Source organism: Bubalus bubalis, chromosome 4 (genome assembly GCF_019923935.1).
Source record: "Bubalus bubalis isolate 160015118507 breed Murrah chromosome 4, NDDB_SH_1, whole genome shotgun sequence".
Classification (NCBI taxonomy): domain Eukaryota; kingdom Metazoa; phylum Chordata; class Mammalia; order Artiodactyla; family Bovidae; genus Bubalus; species Bubalus bubalis.
Window position 1 is genome coordinate 22,566,198 of NC_059160.1, and position 21,649 is coordinate 22,587,846.

At 43.0% G+C, this 21,649-nt stretch overlaps 1 protein-coding gene across 4 annotated transcripts in view; it reads right to left on the reverse strand.

The window, feature by feature from the left end:
• DUSP16 (dual specificity phosphatase 16) overlaps window positions 1–21,649 on the reverse strand; it is a 93,319-nt gene that overhangs the window by 54,814 nt on the left and 16,856 nt on the right. The gene's annotated exons all lie outside the window — the stretch shown is intronic.

The following is a 21,649-nucleotide window of genomic DNA, read 5'->3' on the forward strand; positions in this document are numbered from 1 at the left end:
CTATTAACACTAATTGGAGTTTTGTGCCGCTTAGACCTCACCCTGACCGTCACTATTCTCCAGTTCCTATCTCCCCAGTCCATCTCTGCTTATAGGAAATGCTCTGCTAAATGAGATATCCACTGTTGGCATTCAACTTCTAGAGGATAAACTATCTGACAGCAGATGTTTTGTATTATATTTCTCACCTCCACAGTGCTGTGCACATAAGATATTCAATTAACACTGTTACAAGTAAGTAAAATTCTGTTCCAAAAATGACTTAAGATACTGAATAATTCATATTTGATTAACTGATAGTAGAACCCCTCAGGGCTTCCCAGGTGGGGCTTGTGGTAAAGAATCCACCTGCAAATGCCGGAGACTTAACAGACATGGGTTCAATCCCTGTGTTGCAAAGATCCCCTGGAAGAAGAAATGGTAACCCACTCCAGTGTTCTTGCCTGGAGAATTCCATGGACAAGGAACCTAGCAGGCTACAGTCCATGCGGTTGCAAAGAAGACGACACGACGAAGGGTCCTGAGAGCACTGAGAACCTCTCAATCATCACCGAGTCCTGTTCCCCAATCTCAGACTTACAAATTATTGGGCTGGCCAGAAGGATCGTTCGGGTTTTTCCATAAGATCTTAAAAAGATCGACAAACTTTTTAGCCAACCCAATAGGAACTGAAGCCTAGAGAAGCAGGAAGAGGTGGGATGGAGAGAGGAGTGGTCTTGCCCTTAACTTCAGACAAATCATATTAACCTCTCAACCACATTCTCCTCATATACAAAATACAGATATATAACATTGGCTCTGTCACCCCACAGAGTTTGTTTTGAGGATGAAATTATCTCAGTAATCTCAAGTGATTAAGTCAGAAAGCAACCCATCATCACATAGAGGAAGGAGGGAGAATGCTGCAAAGATGCCAACGGTGAACACAGCTGCCTTGCAGCTGGAATCTGAAAGACATCCCTCAGCAGATAAAGACAGAGAAACTCCATCCTCCTCTCGTCCAGCTTCAGCCAGGCTGTGCCCCTTCTCACAAGAGCCAGACACACACGGAGTCAGAAGGCACGTGAGAAACCACCTCGTCCACCCTCACATCTTACAAATCAGCTCCATGTAACACGCGGTTTCTCTGTTTCTCATCTTCATTACAGGAATGCGTTGCTTTTAGTACAGCCTAAATGGCAGTCAAGCACAAAAGTCATGTCTACTACAAGCCAAGACATCAGCGCAGAGCATTTGTCCTCGCTGACCAACTAACGTCTGTTTGCAAAGCACCTACCCAGGGAGTTTCTGAATAGCGTCCTGCCTGGCCGGGGACACAGATCACAGCCATGGCAGGTTCTCTGCTCAGACGGCCTGATTCCCGCCCTCCCCAGGGCTCCTACTCCCGGGTTACTCCATTTTCCTAAGAATCCGTTCCCGCAACGAAGTTGCACTGAGACAGTGACGTGTCTGGTCCACGTGGGAGCCCAGGCAGCACAGGAGGTGGAAACCCAAGAAAGGGAGCAAACGGACACCGACAATGGTCTGAGCCTCGGAGCCGGGCTGGCTCCTCTCAATGGTGCAACACTCGGGACACAGCAGTATCTGGGTTAGCAGATCCAGGCACGAAGGAGAGAGAAGATGGCAAAAATGTGAAAACGGAGTTAGAAAGCTCTTGTCCTTGTTTCCCTCCAGCCAAAAGCCCAAATCACTGAAGCTGAAGGCATCTTGCGGCCAACTGGTCCACCAGGAAGAAAACAGTCACTCCAGACACAATGACCACAGTCTGTAGTCCCAGAGAGAAAAAGACCCTTTTCCTTACCAGGATAGAGGTCTGGTCAAAGTAGCCCTGACATGGGAAACAAAGAAACAAAGAATGAAGGTGAACTGAGGATAAGTTACACCTTTCATGTTGTACCGCAGCCAGTTGGAGCTCTCTGACGGCACCTTTACGGGCACGTCTGATTTTCTGTGATCCCAGGTGACTAAGGAGAGCCGAGGCTGCCAAGGGGGTGTGGAGGGAGGGGTAACAATAGCCGTCAACCTCGTTTACTGGCAGCTAGAGAATTCTGGGGAAGTCTTTACCCTGTGCTACAACTCTTAAGTTCAAAATTTTTATGAGGGGTGGGATGCGGTGGGAGATGGGAGGGACATTCAGGAGGGAGGGGACATATGTATGCCTATGGCTAATTCACGCTGACGTATGGCAGAAACCAACAATATTGCGTTTCCTGCTCTTTCTGAAGAATGTCAACACTCTGAGATCAGGAACACATCTGTGACAGGTTTGGCTCTCAAAATCTTTGGTGTCAATTAGGATTTAAAAGGGCTTCCCTGATGGCTCAGCAGGTACAGAATCTGCCTGCAATGAAGGAGACACTTGGAGACACTAGTTCGATCCCTGGGTCGGGAAGATCCCCTGAAGAAGGAAATGGCAACCCACTCCAGTGTTCTTGCCTGGGAAACTGCATGGACAGAGGAGCCTGGCAGGCTACAGTCCAAAGGGACGCAAAGATTTGGCCATGACTGAGCAGCTGAGCACTAAGCGACTAAGGATTTAAAAGATAACACACGGGACTTCACTGGTGGGCCAGTGGCTACGACTCTGTGCCCCAATGCAGGGGGCTCGTTTGATCCCTGGTCAGGGAACTGGATCCCACATACCACAGCTAAAAGATCCCACATGAAGGTCAAAGATCCCACGTGCCCAACTAAGAGCGGATGCAGCCAAATAATAAAAGAAAAATACATCATTAAGAAGGAAAACCTCTTTAAAAAATGAATAAAATAAAAGATGGTAAGACAGTATTTGATTGTTGCAACACCGAAAAGCTCATCTTATCCTAAATCTCTTCAAGACGTCAAAGGGAATAAAAATTTTCAGATGGAACAAAGCAGCCCAAGTGCGTACAGCAAACCCCAGACTGAGCCTTGCTCGGTGGACTTGTGCTCAAGTTCAGATTCTCAGAGAAATTATGGAAAGGATAAAATCAGGTGAGAAGTTTATTGTTATTAAACTACAAACTGGTCTTAATTTTTTTTTTCCTCCAATAAAACTAAAGAAATAGGCAACAAGATATACCAAATAGGCTTTCAGCAGCGGTTTACAAATATAATTTTTTTTTTTTTTTAAGAATTTCACCTTCCTCTTTTAAAAAAAAAAAATTATTTTTATTTATTTATTTGGCTGCACTGGGTCTTCATTGTGGCATGTGGGTCTTGCAGGATGTGGGATCTACTTGCCTAAGCAGGAATCGAACCCAGGCCCCCTGTGTTGGAAGCTAGGAGTCTTAGCCAACAAGCCACCAGGAAAGTCCTCACATAGACCTTTCTTTTAAATTTATTTATTTTTAATCTGAGGATAATTGCTTTACAATATTGTTGGTTTCTGCCATACAACAACATGAATTAGCCATAGGTATACATATGTCCTATCCCTCTTAAACCTCCTTCCCACCTCCCATGCCATCCCACCCCTCATTAAAAAAAAAAAAGTGAAAAAACTCAAAAGGGGAAAAAGCAGCCCATGATGTCTGGAAGCAAGACCATCCTGGACTCCAGCCATCTTAGTTCTACATTGGTTAAAGCTACTCTGCCTCATGTGCTGTGGGTTAACCCTGATAGAAATTCTGAGGTCTAGTATTTAGTAAAATATATTCAACACAGAAACAAAAATAAACCAAAAAACTGTGCTCAGCAAAACCAAGAAGGCAGTATGAGCTTAACGTGTCTTTCAGTCACCTATTCCTGCCTTGACCGTATTTTCTTACCCCAAAGCAGAGGTGGCAACCTGACTAGCGGTGGCTGTAATGGGTTAAAGGTCGTCTGAATCACTGTCTAGACAGAACTAGGCATGGAGACCACACTTGTCAGCACTGTAAAATCCAACCACCTTGCAGCGACTCCCGGTGCAGAAGGAAGAACCCATGCTTGGAGAGGCTCAAGCTGTCTATACGTATCTCAAGGATGTTTACAGGCATCACCGACTCAATGGACATGAGTTTGAGCAAACCCCGGGAGACAGGGGAGGACAGAGAGGCCTGGTGGGCTGCAGTCCATGAGGTCGCAGAAAGTTGGACATGACTGGGCGACTGAACAACAAGGATCCACAGATAAAGGCTGGAAGAGTAGCCATCCTGCCAAGACTAAATCCAAGGCCTCTGCTTCAGATGTGGGCCCCCCCAGGCAGAGTCCAGATCTGTGACAAGCCTTCACCTAGGTCCTACTGATGAAGACCACTGTGCTCCTGGCACTGGCTCAATGGAAGCCTCCTGTTCACGCTGCCTGTTCCACCAGCTTCCCCCTTCCCTGACCACCTGAGCTCCCCTCCTCTCTCCTGCGGCCACACCAGGTATCCATCCCAGACACACTCCTGCCACGGGGCTCCCTATTCACCCTCTGCATTTAATGCTGCCTTCCGGGGCCCTGCCTGAAAACAAGGACTGTCCCCCACTGGAAGTGATGGTCCGGAGGGAGTGAGAATGAAGGATGCCTGATGGACTGGCTGAGCAAGAGAAATGTGGCCTGAGGCTGCTTTATTTATTTTTGGCTGTGCTGGGTCTTCATTGCTGCTCTCGGGCTACTCTCTAGTTGCAGTGTGCTGGCCTCTCATTGTGACGGCTTCTGTTTTTGCAGAGCACAAGCTCTAGAGTTTCAGGACTCGGCAGTTGCAGCTCCTGGCCTCTAGAGCACAGGCTCAATAATTGTGGCACATGGGCTTAGCTGCCCTGAGGCGTGTGGGATCCTCCTGGACCAGGGATAGAAACCATGTCCCTTGCATTAGCAGGCAGATTCTTTACCACTGAGCCACCAAGGAAGCCTCCAGAGGTTGATTTAATCTGAGAGCTAAGGAGAACTCGTTTTGGAAGGATATTTGCAATAAAGGTGGGCTGCAGCCAGGAAAGGAGACTCAGAACATAAGATGGGGAGTAATTAGTACATCCTGGTTTTCTTGAGCATCTGTCAGGCCTACTGCAACTCATTCAGTCAATTCACAAATGGTTACTGGGCACCTAATAGGTGCCAGGCACTGGTGTGGAAATGCAGCAAAAATGAATGAGGCAAAAACACTTATCCTCCTGGAGCTTCTAATTTAATTATGAGAAATGCATAATAAACCACAACAACAAAACATCATATGAAAGACGGTGATCAATGCTATGGAGAAAAAATTAAGTAGGGAAGGAAGGGGGTGTGGTTAAAGTTTAAACAGAGTAGTCAGAGAAGGCCTTGCTCTGATGGTTCAGTAAAGACCATGAGGGAGTGAGTGATGGCTACATGGATGCCTGGGAGACTAGTTCTCTATGTCAGGGCTTGAGACCAGTGAATATATGTTGATCAGAGTAATGCTGAATGGGGTAAACGCCAGAAAAAGATGTGGCAGGTGTTCAGTCTTTCTTCAGAACTATATCTTTTAGAAATGAAGCATTTTTAGCCACTTGAACTTCTAACTTAAGCATTAAAAAAAAGATATATATATATACACAAGAAGATATATATACACACATGGATATATAAGACACATATATATAAAATATATATGTATATAAGATATATAAAGTTTATATACAAAAAGTTTAGTATAGTTCCTTCTTTAAAACTACAAAGGAAGAAGCTGTGGTTCCTGTATTAGTGCATTATCTGGCAAAGAAATGAAAAGAAACACTGTAATAAGAAAGATCATGGCATCCAGTCCCATCACTTCATGGCAAACAGATGGGGAAACAATGGAAACAGTGACAGACTTTATTTTCTTGGGCTCCAAAATCACTGCAGATGGTGATTGCAGCCATGAAATTAAAAGATGCTTGCTCCCTGGAAGAAAAGTTATGACCAACTCAAACAGCAGATTAAAAAGCAGAGACACTACTTTCCGTAGGTCCATCTAGTCAAGACTATGGTTTTTCCAGTGGTCATGTATGGATGTGAGAGTTGGACTATAAAGAAAGCTGAGCACCGAAGAATTGATGCTTTTGAACTGTGGTGTTGGAGAAGCCTCTTGAGAGTCCCTTGGACTGCAAGGAGGTCCAGCCAGTCCATCCTAAAGGAAATTAGTCCTGAATATTCATTGGAAGAACTGATGCTGAAGCTGAAGCCCCAATACTCTGGCCAAGCAATGTGAAGAACTGACTCATTGGAAAAGACCCTGATGCTGGGAAAGATTGAAGGCAGTAGGACAAGGGGATAACAGAAGATAAGATGGCTGGATGGCAACACCGGCCCTATGAACATGAGTTTGAGCAAGCTCCGGGAGTTGGTGATGGACAGGGAAGCCTGGCGTGCTGCAGTCCATGGGGTCACAAAGAGTCGGACACAACTGAGTGACTAAACAAGAAAGATTACTCTTAATGCTGCTGCTGCTGCTAAGTCGATTCAGTCGTGTCCGACTCTGTGCGACCCCATAGACTGCGGCCCACCAGGCTCCTCTGTCCATGGGATTTTCCAAGCAAGAGTACTGGAGTGGGGTGCCATTGCCTTCTCCGACTCTTAATGCTAATTTAATACAATTCTCCAGCTCCACAAATGTATAGTATCTAGTAAGAGAATCTTGGCTTTGTAGCACAGAATGTAGTAAAAAAATCAAAGACACGTTAAACAAGATGCATGTTTGAATACAGCTATACAACAAGGAAATCATTTAAAGGAGCTTCACATTAAAATAAAGGAAAATGTTTTCAAGGAGCTCTCCTTGTCAGAAGGTGTATCAATATACACCACAAGACCTTTGTAAGCCAGACTGCTATAGGCAGAGGGTTGGTGATACTAATACAAACTTATCATCTTTATTCATGCACCAGTTAGCTCACCCTCCCCTCAACAACAAGATTCCCCTACATAAAAGGTGTACTTTCCTGACAAAGAGCCCTCATAGCTCAGTCGGTAAAGAATCTATCTGTGATACAGGAGACCCATGTTCAATTCCTGGATTGGGACGATCCCTGGAGAAGGAAATGGCAACCCACTGCAGTATTCTTGCCTGGGAAATCTCATGGACAGAGGAGCCCAGTGGGCTACAGTCCATAGCGTCGCAAGAGTCGGACACGGCTTAGTGACTAAACTACCACCATTATGATCAAAGTAAACAACCAACGATGAGAGAAGATCATGATATGTAAATAGAGTAAAATCAAAGTACAGAACAGTAGATAAAGCAAAACCTCAAACACCCATATATATACAAACACGCAAACATATATTAAAAACGTCATAATAGTTTTGCTTGGGTGAAGTAAATGTAATATGTATTACATTCTTTCTTTCCCATTCTTTCTTTCTGGAAAATGCATGAAAAAAATTAGAAAAAAAGCATGACATCCATGCAGACCTGGGTCCTCAGTGGATCTAGTCCTCCTTAACAGCGCTGTCAAGAAAACTGGCAGCCTGGGAGAAACAGAAGATGAATAAACGATACAGGAAAACTGAGGTTTACCCTCAAGGTAAAAAGCTGAATCTCTACTTTACAAAAGGACTTACAAAGGATTATTTAATAATAATAATGCTGGGGGGTGAATAAAATTAAATTTTAAATCACAAACTTGTGACTATAAAACTGGACTTTTAAAAGAGGTCAGCTGATACATTTAAAATGGATAACCAACAAGGTCCTACTGTAGAGCACAGAACTCTGCTCAACGTTATGCAGCAGCCTGGATGGGAGGGAAGCCTGGGGGAGAATGGATACACAAATACGTATGGCTGTGCTTTTGAACTGTGGTGCTGGAGAAGACTCTTGACAGTCCCCTGGACAGCAAGGAAATCAAACCAGTCAATCCTAAAGGAAATCAACCCTGCATATTCAATTAGAAGGACTGATGCTAAAGCACCAATACTTTGGCCACCTGATGCAAAGAGCCGACTCATTGGAAAAGACCCTGATGCTGGGAAAGACTGAGGGCAAGCGGAGAAGGGGGCAACAGAGGATGAGATAGGTGGATGGCATCACCAATTCAATGAACATGAATTTGAGCAAACCCTGAGAGACAGTGAAGGACAGAGGAGCCTGCCATGCTGCAATCCATGGGGTCACAAAGAGTCAGACATGACTTTACAACTGAACAAAAGCAACATATCTAGGGCTGAATCCCTTTGCTGTCCACCTGAAACTATCACAACACTGTTTTAACATAATGTATAAATATTACTGGAGTATAATCAGATATACTCCAATATGAAGTTTTTTTCAAATGACCAACAATATTAAAAAAAAAAAAAGAAATCAGCTGTGGTATGACTCTTTCAATACAGGTTTTTTCTGTATGCAAAGGACTCATAGCTAGCTTTCTCTTTAAAATTAATATATTCCCTAACACTCTTAACCTGTATTTTAATTTATAAAGTTTCCAAAACAAATCTACTTAAAGCATCACAAATGAAACACAATGTGACTTTTACTCCTCTCGGTGGAAAAGCACAAATTCTTCTAATAAAGTCTCTGAGCGGCCCCGTCACTGTCCTCAGCTCCAAAACAGACGTGCACAAGACTTGAACAGATTCCAGACGCGGCCTTCAAGCCTGGACCACACCTGCTTCCAAGGCCCCAAAGCTAAAAATAACCCTGGGGCCTCAAAAACGGGACACTGGCCAGGCCAGGGGGAGCTGCCGGCCCCCGGCTCAGCTCCACCGACAGTGAAAGCCCGAGCTGCAAAGCTGGACGATCACAAGACCCTACATCACAGGCTACTGTCTGTCTCTCCGTGCCAACCATCTCCATTCTAGGCCAGCTCAGTTTCTTTTCCCCTGGATGCCAAAACTAACCCTAGGGGCTCAGAAACAAGTGGGCTTTAGGGTGCACTGACTTTTTCTTTTTTTTAAAACAAACAAACCAACCAACCTGTGGTCCAGAACTCAGGATACCTTGTTCCTAATTTCAGCTCCTTTACATAGATGCAAAAATGTCATACAAGAGATATATCCTCCAAAAAGAGAGAGAGAGAGAGAGAGCCTCCAGCATATTGTTTCCTCACCTGTGATCATGTAACACCGAAGGATTATTTCACTAAGAACATGATAAGATCAAGGATTGCCAAGTGGCTCAGTGATAAAGAATCTGCCTGCCAGAGCAGATGTGGGTTCAATCCCTGGGTCAGGAAGATCCCCTGGAGAAGAGAATGGCAACCTGCTCCTGTACTCTTGCCTGGGAAATTCCATGGACAGAGGAGCCTGGTGGGCTATAGTCCATGGGGTGGCAAAGAGTTCGACACAACTGAGCAACTGAGCAACAAAATGATGAGCTCACCATCAGTGCATCTCAGGCCTTAAGTAAGCAGCCCTGACAAGGACACAGCATAAGGGTTGATGTGATCCCTAAGGAGTCCTGTTGAGGAGCTACTTTACATCCCACAACACAGAAGTTACAACGGGGAACCCTTGGACAATGGTTCCACAAACAGCATGGTGAGCAGAGAATTTCCTCTGTGGTGGGGGATTTCCAGGGTTGGTTCCGAGACAATGACTCCTGCTTCTCTGCCAGCCCCGGAGTTTGCAAGATTCCCCTCTGGGGCAGTTAGGCTACCAGGTAAGGAAGAATGAGAGGGAAGGAGGCCGGGGAAGGGGCAGCAGCATCCTGCCAGGCTCCTGGGCTAATCTGAGTCACTGAATCTGTCTTCTTGCTTCCCCTCCTGAGGCCGGGGGAGTAACGGTATTAGGAAGCTGCTTGTGCTCAGTTCCTCAGTCAAGTCCAACTCTTTGCGCCCATGGACTGTAGTCTGCCAGACTCCTCTGTGCATTGGATTTCCCAAGCAAGAACACTGGAGTGGGTTGTCATTTCCTCCTCTAGGGGATCTTCCGGACCCAGGGATTGAGCTCGTGTCTCCTGCACTGCAGGACAAAGCGGGTGACAGGGCCAGGACCTGGGCTGAAGAATCACAGCCCAGAAGGAGACCGCAGAGCAGCCCAGATGCTCCCCAGACGGGAGTCAGACTGAGCCTATCCTCATCCCATAGTTCCTTTCTCCACTTCGTCCTTTCCTCCTTCTAGCTCTTCCCTATCATTCGACTCTTACATCATCACCTCACAGCATCATCTGTGCCCTTACATGTTCTCAGAAGCCTTGATGTTTCCCTCTCTCCCTCTCTTCTTCTTAGTCACCTTCCTTTCTCTCTTCCTGATTAAAATGAAGCCTCTTCCTTTCTAAAGTTTACCCATTATCATTAATCCATTTTCTTTTTTCGGGAGGATCTGCCAAGGCCCTGTGTGTGTTGCTGTTATAATGAGTAAACCTAAGTGCTCAAGACTGCTTTGAAGTAGTCATCCGTGGACTCAGGTGTCTGGTCAACCTTTAAAATCTTTTGATTATTTACTACTGTAAAATAGTTTTATTTTGGAGGAGAGAGGTAAAACATTTCCAGTGTGGTGTTTCATACGTGGTCATCCTGAGTAGAGATGATTACTCTGGGATCTTACATTTTCATTAGCCCTTAAATGCCCTGATGATTTAGACTGTTGTTGCTGTTCAGTTAGTAAGTCGTGTCTGACTCTGCAACCCCATGGACTGTAGCCCACCAGGCTTCTCTGTCCATGAGATTCTCCAGGCAAGAATACTGGCGTGGGTTGGCATTTCCTTCTCCAGGGGATCTTCCTGATCTAGGGATCCTGAATCTTTACCACTGAGCCACCAGGGAAGCCATTCTCTATATTAGCTAAGTGAAAATTATTTTGTAGGCATCATTAACCAAAATAATTAACAGAATCATGGGATATATCCAACAGCAACTTATTAGTATGAAAAAATGAAAGAGATTTTCAAAATGTAATTACGTATCTCTATGACAACTGTGTTTCAAGGCAAACGGCATTCAAATGTATTGCAGACAAAGCAACCTAAGTATATATGTTTTAGTACAGGGCCATGCTCCTTTTCCAAATGACCTTCAGTATCAAAGACCACATACTCAAAACTAAAATTAAAAGCAAAATGATTACAAATATAGTAGACTTGCCGCAAGTGATTTTAATATAAAGCAGACTACAGGATTCTCTATTAAGTAGTTCAATGACTTAAAAACCAAAATATCCAATTTCATCATCTCCTCTAAAATGCAGTCCATGGCATATATCCTAAGGATAATGTTCATAAAGCTCTACTGTTTTATCCCATTGTCCAGATTCCTAAATGAGTTTAAAGAAACCTATCACAACTGCTATTAACACCTGTAAGCATCACAGGGGACTAAGAACAGTGCAGTTAATGTTCATTTTTTTCTCCTGCAAAAAGTGCTTGTTTCAAATTCTAGGATTGAGGACTGATCTGTAAAACTATCGGAAGAAAAATTAAATGGGTTAGTGGAATAGATGTGTTCGTTTGTTGAGCGCCTACCATATTCAATTTCCTACAGAGTAACTGCTCACTGCTCAGTTTTATCACAAGAATTACTTAGGAGCTTGATTTAAAAAAAAAAAAAAGATAAAAATAATCACTCAGACCCCACCCCTGAAGCTGATTCTCAAGAGTCTGGAATGGAGACTGGGAATTTGCATTTTTGACAAATGCCCCAGAAGGTTCTTAGGATTGTTTTAAAATACATTATTAAGTTTGAAAAACACTGTTCTCAAGACACATTCGTGTCTCTCAATGTTCACATTCAATGAGTTGTCAAGCCCTACTGAGTGCCGAAAAACTGATGCTTTTGAACTGTGGTGCTGGAGAAGACTCTTGAGAGTCCCTTGGACTGCAAGGAGATCCAACCAGTCCATCCTAAAGGAAATCAGTCCTGAATATTCATTGGAAGGACTGATGCTGAAGCTGAAACTCCAATACTTTGGCCACCTGATGCAAAGAACTGACTCATTGGAAAAGACCCTGATGCTGGAAAAGATTGAAGGCAGGAGGAGAAGGGGACAACAGAGGATAAGATGGCATCACTGACTCTCGATGGACATGAGTTTGAACAAGCTCTGGGAGTTGGTGATGGACAGGGAAGCCTGGGATGTTGCAGCTTATGGGGTCACAAAGAGTTGGACAAGACTGAGTGAACTGAATTGATTTTCAGTCTCTCTCATCTGGATGGCAGAGAGGGCAATGGCAACCCACTCCAGTACTCTTGCCTGGAGAATCCCAGGGACGGCAGAGCCTGGTGGGCTGCCATCTATGAGGTCGCACAGAGTGGGACACGACTGAAGTGACTTAGCAGCAGCAGCAGCACCTGGATGGCATAAAGGTGTGAAAGCTGTGTTCAAAGTGTACATAATGTTAACAGTAGCAGCTGATAAAGGAGGAACAAGCAGTCAGCCATACCATTCCACTCTCACAGGTTAATAATATCCCTTTTACAAAATGAGAAGTATTTTGCCCAAAGTCACACAATTCATCAACGGTAGAACTGAAACCTGAGTTTCTATCACAGAACCTTCCACAATGCTACAGAGCTTACCAAACATTTTGCAAATTTTAATGGGCTCCTTAGGCAGAGAAAGCAACAGATTTCAGAAGCTTCTCTCGTGGCCCAGTGGTTAAGATTCCACACTCCCAACGGAGGGGTACATGGGTTTTATCCCTGGGAGGGGAACTAAAATCCTGAATGCCTCATGGTGCAACCCAAAGAAAGAAGGGAACAATAGATTTCAAAAGATGAAGAACAACACGCCCCATTTAAACGCTTGACGTGTGTGGTTGTGAAGAGAAGTGGTCTCACCACAGGGACAGCCTGTCACACAGGCAGCCATGTACAGAGTGGAGAACAAGACAGTGAGGCAACAAGCCCTCACAGCACACTAGGGAAGAAAGAGGAACCCTGGAAGCAGAAGTCTGTCTGTGTCATGGAGTCACTGTGAGAACACAGTATGCAGAAGAACCATATTTGTACATTGGAACATTCACTAAAAAGCTAGTAACTTAAAACAGGATCAATGAGAGGAGTATTTTGGTTAATACAGTAGTTCTGAACCTTGGCTGCACATGAAGTCACCTGTGTGTGTGTGCGTGCTCAGTCGTGTACGGCTCTTTGCAACCCCATGAACTGCAGCCTGCCAGGCTTCTCTGTCCATGGGATTCTCCAGGCAAGAATACTGGAGTGGGTTGCTACTTCCTTCTCCAAGCCACCTGGGCAACTCTTAATTATCCCAAAGTACTTCAGACCAATAAATCAGAACCTCTAGGGAGAAGGGCGTGGGCATCAGTATTTTTTGCACAAACACTTAAAGGTGAACTCCTAGGGGTCATAAAAGACAGACCACTTGGAAGGCAGAGTTTAAAAGGGAACAAAGGAGAAACACAGTGCTGCACACAGCGCTGTCACTCGTCTGACCTATTTCCTGAGGTATGTGTTTTATAACATCTGCTGGAGGCATGATGTTCTGGATATATTATCAGTAATAGATCAAGCTGTCAGTGCCACAGAGTCTTGAATTCCAGTAATAATAAAGGAGCACACGTCACTATGAGTCCCAACAAAAGGCCCTGAGGGTGTGCTGAGAAACAGAATCCCACCGTGGCTTAATCAAACAGCTTATGGCTGAAGCAACCCAGTTTCCAATCTTTTCCCCTGTTTTTTCAGATGTAGATATATCCAAAAAAGGTTTTAAAAGTTTGGGAGGAGACAAGGTAAATTCAGTGTTCACCTGTAAACGAGTGAGTGCAGGTTAAACATCTCCACCCAGGAATTTCCCATTACTAAGGGCAAGTCACCACTACAAGCGCAGACAGTCTTCTGTAACTCCTCCCTCTAGTCCAATCCTGCAAAACTTCATTAAATAAGCTGATGATGGACACCAAGAATTGGGCCTCCAGCCAAACCATCCATATTACATTAAATAAAGGATATCCCCACCCATCTCAAGGTTTGCCAGCAGTTTCTTTAAAAAAAAAAAAAAGTGGCATTCAACCAAGAGTCCAGTGTTTTTATTCATGATATAGCTGATTAACAAACAATAGAAGAAACTAGATGAGGAAGTGCTCACGGACTGTCTCCTTTGAACAGCGGGTCTCCCCAGGGCTCATTCACAGAACACGTTTTTGAACACCCAGTCTGTGTGAGCCTCTTTGCTCAGGTACCTTGGGAGGACACAATTAAACGCAACGCCATAGAAAGAAAATTTGTACACGGGTATTAATATCTGCCAGGCTCAGCAGGATGGGAGTGCTCCACGAGGAGGAGATGGGAGGACTTGCAGGGATGACGTCTGGGGGTCAGCAAGGAGGCAGCGATGGATCCCACCAGCACATATTTATTCTGGACACTCTCCTACCCCAGTTCTGATGATGCTACACAAGCTGTATTCACGAACAACCTGTGGCCCTGGGAAGTCTGGGGGGAGCAGGGACGTTACTAGCGAGAAGACCCTTCTACGAATTCTGGAAGCAACCTCTTTTCAGCTGGTCCCTGAGACTGGCTGCTTCCTGCCTGCAAATATAAACAAACTCATCTTTAGGAGGCAGACAGGCTGCTGGTTCTCACTCTGGTACTGACCTAGCAGAGGAGGAAGTGGGGAGGGAAGAGGTGGCTCATCTTCCTTCAGACCCCAGGTGCGAACAGTCCCCTTCCCCAACACAAATACAAACACAGAGAAGAATGAATGGGAGGTACCTGCTTTACAACTCTGACTGTTATCTGACAAGATTACACTGACTTGACTTCTGTCCAGCAGCATTCTGCCCAGCCGCAAAGTGTAAGCAGGAAGAATAAAAAAGAGGAATTTATTAAAATTAGTCCATTTTACTGGAAGGTCCAGTAAGGTAGACAAAAAGCCATAAGCACTCAGGAGCTGGGCAATCTAAATAGTCACAGACAAGAGAAGTTAGCTGTCTAGACCTACAGTCCTCAGGCTTTTCAGTCTATAGACACTTGGAAAAACAAAACTGCCCAGTCCACGTCCGCCTAGCAATTGTTTCTCTGACTACAGGCATCCCTCGGTAAACACAGGGAGTGGTTCCAGGAGCCCCTGCGGATACCAAAATCCTAGGATGCTCAAGTCCCTTAAATAAAATGATGCTGTACAACAGATACAGTCAGCCCTCCTTATCAGCAGGTTTTGGATGTGGAAACTTCTCGTAATCCATCTCAAACTCTAGAGGAAACAATGGCCAAGAAAGATCTAGAGAGTCTATGGTGACATATGAAGCCTAGGTCAGAATTTAGATATGAGAGTACGCACAATCCTATACAAGAATGTTTATGGCAGCATTATTTATAATGGCCCCCCAGTGCTTCAGCTGATGAATGTGCGTGTGTTTTAGTCATGCCATCACATCTAACTCCCTGTGACCCCATGGACTAGAATGGATATGCAAAATTTAGTCTGTATGTCTATATCCATACAGTGGAATATGACTTGGTCATTGAAAAGAATGGATCTGATATCAACTGCAACGTGAATCGGAGAAGGTGATGGCACCCTACTCCAGTACTCTTGGCTGGAAAATCCCATGGACAGAGGAGCCTGGTAGGTCCATGGGGTCGCAAAGAGTCGGACACAACTGAAAGACTTCACTTTCACTTTTTACTTTCATGCAATGGAGAAGGAAATGGTAACCCACTCCAGAGTTCTTGCCTGTAGAATCCCAGGGATGGGGAAGCCTGGTGGACTGCCGTCTATGGGGTCGCACAGAGTCGGACACGACTGAATTGATTTAGCAGCAGCAGCAGCAACATGGATACACTTGGAAAACATTAAGCTAAGAGAAGGGAACCAGGCACAAAAAGGCAGGGAGGAGGGTGATGGCGAGTAACTGCTAATATGGGAAGGGATTATTTGAGGATGATAAAAATGTTCTAGGGTTAGATAATGGTGATGGTCACACAGTTCTGTCAATACACTAAAACACTGATTTGAATACTTTAAAAGTATAAATTTTATAGTTGTGAGCTTTATCTCAAGTTCTTTGGAAATGTAAATTTTATGGCATGTGAATTATATCCCAATAAAGTTATTTTTTAAAAAAGACAAAGAAAGGCCAAGGGACTACACCAAATAAAAGGAAACTAAAAAGATAAGTGACAAGTAAATATAGCATCTGATGCTCAACTGCATCCTGTACTAGAGGGAGACCGTGCTATGAAAATCTTGCTGGATTGATGGACACAAAGGGAACAGAAATGGACTGAACAGAGGCATGAAGCCCACGCTAGTTTACTGGGCTTGACAGCTCTACTGGGGGTAGAAGAATGTCCTTGTTCTTTGGAGACCCAGGGACGTGCTTGGGGACAGAGGGCCAAGATGTGTGCAAGTTATTTGCAAATGGAAAAATGTATCAAGTGTATATGTAAAGAGAGACAGAGAGTGATAAAACAGAGAGAGCAAACTGTTACCAGTAGATGATGATCTTTTCAGTGTAAAATTATTTCCGAACAAAAAATTTAAAATAATTTAGGCAGCACTAGTGGTGAAAAACCCACCTGCCAATGCAGGAGACACAAGAGACTCGGGTTCAATCCCTGGGTTGGGAAGATCCCCTAGAGGAGGGCATGGCAGCCCACTCCAGCATTCTTGCCTGGAGAATCCAAGGACAGGTGAGCCTGGTGGGCTGTAGTCCACAGGGTTGCAAAGGGTCGGACATGACTGAAGCAACTGAGCATGCACGCATACTGCAAAATCCAAAACTTCTACTTTCAATAAATTATCCTATATAAATACACTTGCTCAAGTACATTTTATGTGAAATATTGTTCATTGAAATGTGTTTGTGATTATAAAAAGTCAGAAACAATCTCAATGTCAATGAGTGATAGACAGGCTAAATATATTATATTTCACAGGGCTCTAAAAAAGAAAAATGTCTATCTATAGGCACTGATATAGAATAGTTTCCAACAGTGTATTCTTTTCTGAAGAGAAAAAAAACCAGGGATACAGGAAGAATAGATTTATCCCTAGCAACAAAAGCAACAAAAAAAAAACTCAAGAAGCCTAGGAATGTCTTGATTTAGTTAGGAAAGAATTTAAGCCTGTTCTCTATATTTATTTATGGAGCTCTCTCTATTTATTTGTATCTGTAGATACACATAATTTTCTATCTTACAACACTGATAATATGAACTTTACAATGCAAAAAAAAACCTAATACAATCTGGATGCCATTCACTCCTATGGTTAACTCAAAATATTTCTTTTCATAAACTTTTTAAGTTCAATATAACATATTTTCATAAAGCATAAAAATCATGAATGTACAAAGACCTTTTAAAAAGTTAGCATACTCTTGGAACTACCATCCTGATCAAGTAGAAAACTCTAGAAGTTGGCCTTGTATCCCATCTGATCAACTAATCTCCCATCCTAAAGGTAACCACTATCCTGACCCCTATCAATACATTAGTTTTGCTTGTTTTTGAACTCTTTTGTGTCTGAACTCTTTTCTTCAACATTGTATTTGAGCCCTTGGTGTTGTCAATAGCAATAGCTTTTCCTATTTTATGTTATTTCATTGAGTATACAACAATGTATTTCTCCATTCTTATACTGATAGACTATTTGGGTCATGTCCAGTTTGGAATAATTATGAATTACGCTATGAACATCCTTGTACATGGCTTTTGGTGAACATAAGCACATGTTTGTTGGGTATACAACTAAGACTGGATTTGTTGGGTCAGAGGCACAGTGCAAGTTTCAGCTGTAACACAGTACCACCAATTTTCAAAACAGTTGTACTAATTCATGATTTCCACCATCAGTGTTTGAGAGTTCTTGCTCCATATCTTTGCTGACACTTAATATTTTCAAGCTTTTTGTTGCTATATATTTTTTTTATTTATTTTTAATTGAAGGATAATTGCTTTACAATACTGTGTTGGTTATTTGTTTTTAAATTTTAGCTATTTTGGTCACTATGTAGTGGTAACTATAGTTTTATTCAGCATTCTTTGGTGACTATTGTGTTGAGCACCTTGAGAACCTTTTGATTTGACCTCCTGTATTTAGATCTACAATTCAGTTGGAGTTTTTCTGTGTGTATGATATGAGGTAGGGGTTAAAATCAGTTGTTTTTAATATGGATAAACAGTTTAGGATCATTTACTGAAAAGACTTTTCTCTCATATACAGTTATGACGCTGTATAACGTCATCTTAATCATAAGTTGCGTCTATGTGCATGTATATGTATACACACATACACACACACATTACTTACAAGAGCGTCCCTGGTGGCTCAGATGGTAAAGAATCTGCCTGCAATGCAAGAGACCCCGAGTTCAATCCCTGGGTTGGGAAGATCCCCTGGAGGAGGAAAAGGCAACCCAATCCAGTATTTTTGCCTCGAGAATTCCATGGATAGAGGAGCCTGGTGGGCTAACAGTACATTGGGTTGCAAAGAGTTGGACATGACTGAGCAACTATCACTTTCAGTTTCACAAATGCACACACATACTTTTATATACGTGTAAAAAAACAACAAAAAGAAAACCACGTGGATCTGCTTCTGGTTTCTCCTCTATTCCACTGATCCATTTGTTTATTCTACACGGCATAGTGAAGTGAAGTCGCTCAGTCGTGTCCGGCTCTTTGAGACCCCATGCACTGCAGGTACTACTAAGCTCCTCCGTCCACGGGATTTTCCAGGCAAGACTACTGGAGTGGGTTGCCACTTCCTTCTCCAGAGGATCTTCCTGACTCAGGGATCGAACCCAGGTCTCCTGCACTGTAGGCAGACGCTTTACCGTCTGAGCCACTATCCAACAGTATAAATTCAGCAGTTTTGTTTATCATCAATATTACTACTTTGACTGTTCCTGACATTTGTGTTTCCATATAAATTTTAGAATCAGCTTATATAATGATTTTAGACATCTTTCATTAGATTTAGTGCTAGGTTTTGATATTTTTTTGCTCTTACTATACATGTCATCTTTCTTAAAATTTCATTTTCTGGTTACTACTGTTACACAGAAATACAGATTTCATAGATTGACCTAGTATCTAAACTTACTTTTTTTAAAATATTACTTCTAATTTACAAAAAGCAAAATTCATGTTTTTTTGGTATATAGTTCTGTGAGTTTTTGACCAGTTGTATAATGTAACCCTCACCACAACCAAGACACAATGCTTTCATTTGCCCAGAAAATCTCCTCATGCCATTCCTTTGTCATCAGCACCTTCTCCCCACCCTAAACCTTGGCCACAACTGACTTGTCCTCCAATGCCTATAGCTTTCCTTTCTAGAATAGGACTTAAATTGAATCATATAGCTTATTACCTTTTGACAGTGGCTTCTCTTACTCAACATGCTGCCTATAAAATTCATGCCTGTTGTTGCATTTATCAATAGTTTGTTTGTAGGAATATACCACCAAGTATATATTTATTCACTAGTTGCAGGATATTTGGGTTCTTTCTAGTTTGGGGTGATTATTCCTAAAGCTGCATAAACATTTATGTACAGGTTTTTGTGTGAACCTAAGTTTTCATTTTTCTTAAGTAAATACCTAGAAGAAGGACTGATGAGTCACATGGTAACTGTGTGCTTATCTTTATGAGAAACTACTCAACTGCTTTCTGAAATAGCGGACCATTTATGGTGGAGGTGGTTTAGTCACTAAGTCCTGTCCAACTCTTACGACCCCACAGCCCACCAGGCTCCTCTGTCCATGGGATTTTCCAGGCAAGAATACTGATTTGGGTAGCTATTTCCTTCTCCCAGGGAATTTTCCCTACCCAGGGACTGAACCCAGAACTCCCACATTTCAGGCAGATTCTTTACCCTACTGAGCCACCAGAGAAGCCTACCATTTTGTACCCCCACCAACAACACAGCAAAGTTCCATTCACTCTGCATCCTCAACAGAATTTGGCTCATGTTTAGGAAGTCCCTATTCTTGTTTGTTAGGAGTTCTTTTATGATGAAATGGGTTTTAACAAATGGTTTGTCTGAATCGACTAACATAGTCATGATTTTTCTACCTTTTTACAGTTAATGAGATGAATTATATTAACTGATTTAAAGCTATCAAAACATTTTTATACATATATTCCCTATTAGAAAAGTTTACTTAATGATCAAATCATTACTCTAATAATAGATTAGAAGTTACATGGATAAATGAAGTCTGATGATAGTCTAAATGCTACCATCTAGCAAAAACTGTATGATCCCTTCAGTCACACTTCCGAATAAGCCTTTCCCCACCAAATACAAAGCAGATCAGAGAAATGGGAGACCAAATCACAGTCCTAGAGCCACATGCATCACTCTGTTGTTTAGTATGTGGATTCTGAAACATCTAGAAGGAAAAAGAACTTCCGTTACAAAAGATATTGATGCGAACTGACTGCATAGCACGGGGAACTCAGTGCTCTGTGGTGACCTATATGGGAAGGAAATCCAAAAAAGAGGGGATATACGTATACCTGTGGCTGACTCACTTCAGTGCACAGCAGAAACTAACAACACTGTAAAGCAACTACACTCCAAATAAAAAAAAAAAAAAAAAGATTTACCATCAAATGCTTTTTTAAATAAATGATATTGATGTGGTAGTAACAGTAACATTTTATACTTTAAGACACCAGAAACCAAAGTATATAGAAATAAGTTACATTTCCCATGCAACAGAAATAAATGGATGAATAATGAAAACATGTGATAGTTTTATATATTATAAAATTCATGCAATGCTACTATGTGGAGGAAAAGCCTTACACCCTTTTGAAAATGATGATGTTAATGGATTCTGGCCTACTAATTAAAAACCACGTTAGTTTTGTCTTTTCACTTTACCTGTTTTCTGGTGGTTATGTTTTTTCATAATTAAATGACATGATCAGAGGGATGGTGATGACAAGCCCCTCAGGGCCTCGATAAACTTTTGCTATGAAATCATCATAATGTTACAAAATGCATTTTCAACCCTTGAGCGGACTGTATAATCAGGATTAAGACTAACACCAGCATACCTCCCTGGTGGTCCAGTGGCTAAACTCTGTGCTCCCAGTGCAGAGTCTAGGTTTGATCACTGCTCAGGGAACTGGATCCCACATGTCTCAACTAAGAGCTTGAATGCCGCAACTAAAGACGCCACGTGCCACAAATAAGGGCTTCCCAGATGGCACTGGTGGTAAAGAACCCTGCCAATGCAGCAGACGTAAGAGATATGAGTTCAATCCCTGAGCCGGGAAGATCCCCTGGAGGAGGGCATGGCAACCCACTCCAGTATTCCTGCCTGGAGAATCCCATGGACAGAGGAGCCTGGTGGGCTACAGTCCATTGGGTCGGGGAGAGTCAGATACAACTGAAGCAACTTAGCACGCACGCCACAACTAAAACCTAATGCAGCCAAATAAATAAATAATAAACATTAAAAAAAGAAGAAGAAGAAGGACACTGGGTGGCTCTGAACATTTCTGTAGCTTCTCACAACATAGCTCTCTGAAGCTGCCTCAGTCCTTGTGTTACCTCCCCCGCTCACACACCTTTATTTAGTATTTTGGGCAAAAGAAGGGGCTGGTAATATTCCACCAAGACCTGACAACAAACCAGAAGGCAAAGGAGATGCCACAGGTGTTCGAGGACAAAGACACTGCTGGGCTAGATATCCTGGGTTCTACTACAAACACTATCAGCACCTCACTCTTCCCGAGTCACCACGCTTGTTCCTCACCCATTCCTATGTGGTTTACTGAACTCTGCCTGTTTACCTTATCACCATTAGCATTTTAAGTCACAGTGTCTTGTGGCAATAACATAACTCCATATATTAATAACTAAGATCAGCTCCCTGAAGACTGGGTATCTATCAGAC